At 41.6% G+C, this 7,700-nt stretch overlaps 1 non-coding gene across 1 annotated transcript; it reads right to left on the reverse strand.

The window, feature by feature from the left end:
* Nucleotides 1–2,212: 2,212 nt before the first annotated feature.
* On the reverse strand, nucleotides 2,213–2,294 carry trnas-gcu. Its single transcript has one exon. It is a non-coding gene; the product is annotated as a tRNA-Ser (tRNA).
* Nucleotides 2,295–7,700: the final 5,406 nt, after the last annotated feature.

Consider the following 7,700-nt stretch of genomic DNA (forward strand, 5'->3'; position numbering starts at 1 on the left):
TTCCAACAGTTGACAAATACCTGATGAAGAAGCAGTGCATGGAACACTGGTGCTTCCAAATCCGCCTGTTCGATACAATCTGGTGCTGTGTGATTTTTACTCTGATTGTTCTTGGTAATGTTTAACTCATCGAAGACAGTGAAAGAATTTTCGTTCGTGGAGATGAAAATTTCACATATTATCCACCTCAGCGGAACAAAAATGATTAGTTTGTATGTGTGATGAATCTCCACAATGCGCTTGCGCCAAGTAAAAGTCGCACTTACAACCGCCTGATCCGTAGCCAGCTATACGAATGTTTGTACCCCTGGCCAGATGCACAGCTGAGATTTTACACGCTACAGAGCTGCGGTGTTAACAAGGACATGAGCAATAACAGTAACAGTCACAAGGTGAACAAAGAACAAAGATAATCACCATCATTGATTCACTTCAAATTGTCCTCAAAAAACGACCATTCACAATCTGATCAGCCAATCAATGAGGTCACTGCTGATCAAAGAAATTGCAACTTACTTTGCTGCGTTTTCAAAATAATTTGAGGTATACTCCAGCCTAATCATAACATCGCATATTCCCGTTAAATTTCAGTTTTAGATTACGTTAATGATCTGTCCGTATTTGTGGGAAATTGAACAACATGAAATTACTGAAAACGTCCTTCCGGTGATGTAAACCAATGCAGAGTCGGCCAGAAAAGAAAAGACAAAGACATGAAACATCACTCCCATTTCTCTCTGTACAATGCGTTTTCCTGAGTTGAATATTTGCAGGACTTGTCTTTAATATCTAAAGAATCAATTATTTCCCCGGGAAAGATTCTTCATAAATCAATTCACATCAGAGTCGTTGAATCATATTTTACTTCAGATTAAAATAGTTGAATATCCTTTCCCCCAACCTAATGTCCCAATCCTCCCTCCTCTTCCATGTAAATACCAGCTGCTCCAAGTGCGGTTGGAGCTCCCAATCTGACGTTTCAATGCTCTTTGCTGCTCATTCAATAGAAGCTGCTCTACTTGAAGTTGGAGCTCCCAATTTGATGTCCCAATGCTCCCTGCTCCATGTCAATAGAAGCGGTCAATAGAACCTAATATTAATTTTAGTCACCACCGAATCATTATTTCAGATTCTTCATAAATCAATTAAGTCATTCTTTCTTAAATCTTATTTAGCATGTGCATATTGCAGTCAATCCGAAGTTAGATAATGGTGCTAATTGATGTATTCTCAATAAAAAATACATCCTATTTTTCATGTTGAGTAATTGCGACTTAGCAAGGACAATGTTTGTAATGAAATCACACTTTTATTCCAGGTAAAGGAATGTGGTTTGCATTATTTAAAATAAACTTGTTCACTGTGTAAAATGATCAAATAGATCTCAGTTTCAAAACAAAATTGGTTACGTTGTCATCCATCTGAAATGTGGTGCCTTATTCTTTCAACCACACGGGTATTATAACGAAACGTCTGTTAATGATATGCGTTTAAAGACACTTTAAATCATTTTTCATGTTTATGCTGCATGAATCTGAGGTTATTGATGCACAGTTTAGGTTCAGTCCCTAAAGTTAATATGCTGACTTCTCCAGTTGTTCATGGTTCAATGTGATGCATCCAGTGTGTGCATAACGAGAGGGAGCTCGCTTCCCACATCTTGTGTTTGGGCCTTATGTCCAGCATTCCTCAATGGCGAGAGCAAGGGGCGAGGGCGAGGGCGAGACCAATGTGTAAGTCTTTCCGTGCCCATGCACAGCACCCACATCGGCAATTCTCTACTGTGCATTTACAGCTAGTTCTCGGTGCCCCTACACCCACGCCCTGCTCCTTTTGAAATATCTCCATTATTTTGTGCTCTTCTCACCAAGTTGAATCACTTCTACTCAACCTGCTCCAGATTTCATTTGACAAAACACGCATTAAGAATCTCACTGCATAAACATGCCCCTCACATCTCTTGTTATTTGGTTTTCCTGGATCTCTTTCATATGATAAAAGGTCACAGCAGCTTGACTTGAAAAAGAAAGTCGCGTTCCTTTTCAATATCCCAATGCAATCTACATTTCAATGCAGTTTAGGCAACAGGACCAAATTATTCTTTGAGATTTTATAATAGATTCGATGCATACAAACTGATATTGCAGTTCCAATTTCAGTAAGACAGCTGTGCTCATCCAAAAACAGCAACATTGAAAAACACTGATAACACCGACGAGAGTGGGACTCGAATCCACGCGTACAGAACACAATGGATTAGCAGTCCATCGCCTTAACCGCTCGGCCACCTCGTCACACATGCCTGAACGCCTATAACTTTATGAATAAATGAATTGCATAAATTATGTAGAGCAGCAGATATTTCTCCTTTGTTTTGGTGAAATGATAAATAGCACAGTACGGTTACAAGACTATGGTCTGACCTCTGGGTTGTGGGGCAAGCACATTCCCACTGTGACACTCTGCTCACAGTGGTCTGAACAAAAATGAAGAAATGACTATGTAACAAGGTCTATTGAATTCTATGAAATTTTGAAGTCAATGGAATGAAGAACCCGAGACAGCAGGAGGTGTTCATTCAAGAAAGAGTTGGATAGAGCTCTTAAGGATAGTGGAATAAAGGGGCATGTGGATAAGGCAGGAACAGGATACTGATTGAGGATGATCAGCCATGATCATAATGAATGGTGGTGCTGGCTCGAAGGGCAGAATTGCCTACTCCTGCACCTATTGTCTATTGTCTATTAAATTGCCTGTGAGGAATTGTTTGCCAGACTGGAGGAGAATGCATAGTGCTCAATGTCATTATTCGGAACACCTTTCTTCCACTCAGATATGTTTGACACGCACCTGTGTACAGAACAGACAATTTCAAAATCCTAAATAAGGCTAAACTGACAATTGAATTCAACAATGCAAAACCTTGATCTGTATCATTTTCCTGCGCCGTGCGACACCAAGTCACTGTATGATCACAGCAACACAGTGAGCAAGTGTCAGAAAGAAAATGAGTGCAGTGCCAGAGCGCATGCTGGGAGCAGCAGTTGACACACGGGGAAGTGCATTTCCCACAACAGGAACACTTCCCAAACAGGGGACTGCGTGGAAGAATTCAGAGGGGGTTTACACTTAGGAATTTGATGGCAAATGTCGAAATTGTATATTTCAACAATCTACCCATCTTTGCAATGAGTAGCTCACCACTTTCCTCACTCGGGGTCAGAACCACTGGTGAAGATGATCCTATAATCCCCGTTACTAGCCATGGAATCAGAGACATTCGGTTTCCCAAACGTTAAGGTAAAACCAGGAATGTGGAGGTAATCATTAATGTGTTGCTCTTGTGTTGTAGGTGACCAGTGCACGGTACCTCTGTTCCAGTATAGTGGTCTATGCTGTGCCGAAGTTTTACGTTTGACCATCACATGGAGCAGCTTCAATTTGTCGTCGTGTTGAGGGGTACGGATAAAAGATGATATTGAGCAAAGCCAAGTTTATGGGAAGATACCCATGTTTGTGGATTGAGAAACGACCTTTTCTGGATAATGACTCCTTGATCAACAAACATACCGCAAGTATTTAAAACGTGAAGAGACGTGTGGAGAAAGAGCCGAAGGTGATTTTTCAGCAGATGGATAGCGTTTCCCATGTGCACTGCGTTAAATTCCGGGAAAATAGATGTTGAACTGGTTTCATGTAACACCGTTTATTGCAAACTCACAAAGGTTGTTGCAATAATAAAAAAATTAATCACATAGGACCGTTTGAATATTGTATTGAATTGAATTTTGGTCTGAGCATATTTTATCTTCAATGGCGTGGTGCAGAGAAGTACAGAGGGTTAACAAAAGGACAGAGTCTTCTTGGTGGATTTCTTGGGTGGAGTTAAGAATGTATGAAATATACATAACATCATGTGAATGTGGTCAAATCTTTAAAGTAGGTGTTGCGTCTCCAAGTGACGGTTCAATTCCTACTCATTAGGATATAACTTCTCTCTGCAGTTATTTTAAGACATCAGCTCCATTTGCAGAGTTTCACCTTGAATAATACGTCACACCTTACCAATCCATGAACATTTTATATTCAATCTTATTCAGTTGTACGTGTTCATGAAATGTCTTTGTTTCCGAACTCAACCAAATTCGAAATTGTTCCGCAACCACACTGACTTTCTCTCAATGGTAAATTCCCTCCTTGTATGTTTGCTCGTGTACCTTTTAAAACACTATGAAATCAGCTTCTACGCTTTATTTCTGGAAAGTCATTCACGATTTAAATAACTCTATTGAGTGGAAGAAACTCTCATCCAAACCTTTCTTAATCATTCACTAATGGTTTTGAAGCTCTAACTAAAGTTATTGTTCCACTCGAAAGAGGGAATTTCCCTGATTTAGTCATTCAAACCTCGCGTTATGTGAAAATCGCATTTGCTTACATAAATACTTGAGTGTTTCTGCTCCAGTATTCCCAAATCTCGTGAGTAAACTCATTCATTCTTTCTATCATCCCGATTAAACCTTTTGCATCCTTTCTGATATTTTTATGTCTCAGTAAACAACGCCACTTGGCTTTCTAATATCTTACTATCCAGGGAACAGCGTCTGTGCCCTTTCTAACTTCTTTACATGTTTTTGGTGGAGAATGAGGAAAAGGATTACACACAATGCTCCTACTGAGGGTGACCTAACGATTTTACAGTTACACTATGAACTCTGCTTTTTAAATATGACTTCTGTATATATAAACTCCAATAAGGTAAATTGTATCTATCCAGTTCATGAACATCGTCTCCATGGAGACGAAAATTATCTATCACTCCCTTTATTCTTCCACGAAATGTTCGGAAGGTTTGTAAGGCCAACATCTCTAATCCTTATAGAGAGAGTGCGAACCACTCAGTTTTATGATTGAATTCATCCAATACTACCCTCTGCTGGCCTCCCCACGCCACTGCATCAGTGTCACAGTTTTTGGCTCTGAGTAGATAGCAAATCCTTTGCTGTGAATCTCTCAAATTACACGTTCGTTTGATTTTTTCAAATAATATCTTTGGAAACACAGCAGTTTTGTCTGATACTAAGAGATATTGTCCCTGCGTCATTATCAACACTACCAGGCCTTTTTGGGGAATTTTCAATACTTTTCCACGTAATTTTTAAGCATTGCAAGCCACAGAATCAGAAATCAATTCATGTCATCTCCTGACAAAATGGTTCACTCAGAGGTGAGCATTTCCATTCTGACAACCCCAAGTATATTTGCAACTCTCCATCTACCAGCATTGTGTGTGTGTGTGTGTGTGTGTGTGTGGTGGGACGCGGGGTGAAGCGGGCGGGAAGGTGTGTGTGTCAATTTGGATGGTGCTGTGAGCTGCTGCCTTCTCTCCCACTCAAACTGAATAATCGAAGGTTATCACCCTCTGCCACCATCACTGCAGTAGGGTGTGGTGGCCAGATAAGAGAGAGATTCTGTCATTTTAAGCACCACAGAGACTGCCAGACCTGCAACCACACGCAGACACTCACAGAGAAAAATACAGACACACACAGAGAAAAATACAGACACACAAATACAGGGGGTGGGGGGAGATGGATATCGACCACTCCACTACCCGGCTTCGCACTTTCTATCCTATTCCGAGCTATTTCTCCTGGAATAGGAGACGGGAAAGGATTCAGGGAGGGTGGGAATGGGTGACACTACTTTTAGTGCTGGTGAAGGTGGGGGGGTTGGGTGGGTGAGATGGTGACGTGTCCAAAGGGAGTTGTTCAAGAGTGTTGTATCCATGCAGTGCTATTAGTGAAGGAGATATAGTAGAGGGGAAAAAGAGAGAAAGGGAAGGTGCTGCATGCAGCAGTGAGAATGGTGGGGCATAAGTCTTGTTCCGGGGTAGGTGTTATAACAGATATACAGTGACTGTGAGGGAGTAGAGAAAATACGGTGATCTTATGCTGACAGAGTGGGGAAGGACATTGATTCTTGTCCTGTATTGCTGGACATTTCTTCCGACCGCAGATACTGCTCTGAGCTCAGACCATGATTGTTGGGTCTGGTGGTGTGGCCCCCCTTTTGCGGAGAGAATTTCCCTCTCTGTACTAGCCAATCCACCAGGATCTGCGGGCCCCAGTCGACAAACTGTGGTATAATTTCCACTTATCTGCCATGTTCAGGATAAACAATGGAGGGCAGCTCCAACTTGAGAGAGCACAACCATGTGCCCATTGGCCTTTTAAAGATGGCACCAATGCCAGGGGTCGTGGAGTATCGGGGACATCTGGGCGATGGTGAGAACATCCAGCCTTGATGAATGGGAGAATCGGGCTGGCATTGAATAAGAGGGACACCATGGGGTGGGGTGAGTAGTTAATGAGGTGAGTTTGATAATATAGCATCATTTAGCTCAGCCTCATGCAGACAATCCCTCTGTCCTACTCAATGAAAATGTCAAAGTCGGTTGGGATATATATTCGCAGAGAAATTGGTCAGTTGTGAAGTGAGAAGCCTTCAAAAATGTGATGTCAGGAGTAAAGAGACAGTATGTCCCTCTTAGGTTGAAGGGTAAGGCTGGTACGTGTAAGGAAAGCTGGAAGATTGGAGAAATTGAGGTTCTGGTCACCGATAAGAGGGAAGAATATGTCAGGTATAGACAGCAGGAATTGAGGGTTTTATCGTAATGCATTCACGGGATGAGGGCGTCCCTGGCTAGGCAAACATCCATTACCCATCCCTAATTGCCTAGAAAGCAGTTAACAGTCAAATACATTGCTGTGGGTCTGGAGTCACATGTAGGCCGCACCAGGTAAGCATGGCAGTTTGCTTCCTTAAAGGGTATCAGTGAACCAGATGGATTTTTTTGACAATTGGAATGGTCAGCATTTGCCTCTTAATTCCTGACTTAAAGTGAATCAATAGAAGAGTGTGAAGGCAACAATAGTATACTTAAGAGGGAAATTTCGAGCGTAAAAAAGAGGACATGTGATAGCTTTGGCTTCTTCAAATACGTCAAGGACAAAACAGTAACTGTGGAAAGAATAGGACATCCTTCAACATCAGCAAGGCTGCCCATATGCAGAAGCACAGGAAATGGGGGAGGTACTGAATGAATATTTTGTATCAGTATTTACTGTGGAGGAGGATATGGAAGCTACATAATTTGGGAAATAATTAATGACATCTTGGAAAGTGTCTGTATCACAGAGGAGGTCTCAAAACATGCAAAGGAAGGAAAATGTCCTGACTTTTATTAGATGTACGCTAGATCTCTGTGAGAAGCTAGGAAAGTGATTGCTGGGCCTCGTGCTATCATCCATAGCCACAGGTAAAGTGCCGGAAGACTGGAGGTTGGCTAACGTGATGCCATAAATTAAGGAGTTTAAGAAGGGTAATAAGGAAAAGCAGTGAGTATAACGTCAGTGGTGGGTAAGTTGTTGGAGGGGATTATGAGGCATAGGATTTTCACACACTTTGAAAGGTAACGACGGATTAGGGATAGTCAACATGGCTTTGTGCAAGCAATGTTGTGTCTCACTGACTTGACTGAGATTTTTTTGAAGAAGTGACTAAAAAGATTAATTGAGGTAGAGAGGTGCACATTGGCGAGATGGACATCAGTAAGGTGTTGAACAACATTGTGCATGGTCATCTGTTTAACAAGGTTGGTTCATATGAAATACATGGAAAACTAGCCATTTGGATAC

This window comes from Chiloscyllium plagiosum, unplaced genomic scaffold (genome assembly GCF_004010195.1).
Source record: "Chiloscyllium plagiosum isolate BGI_BamShark_2017 unplaced genomic scaffold, ASM401019v2 scaf_3403, whole genome shotgun sequence".
Classification (NCBI taxonomy): domain Eukaryota; kingdom Metazoa; phylum Chordata; class Chondrichthyes; order Orectolobiformes; family Hemiscylliidae; genus Chiloscyllium; species Chiloscyllium plagiosum.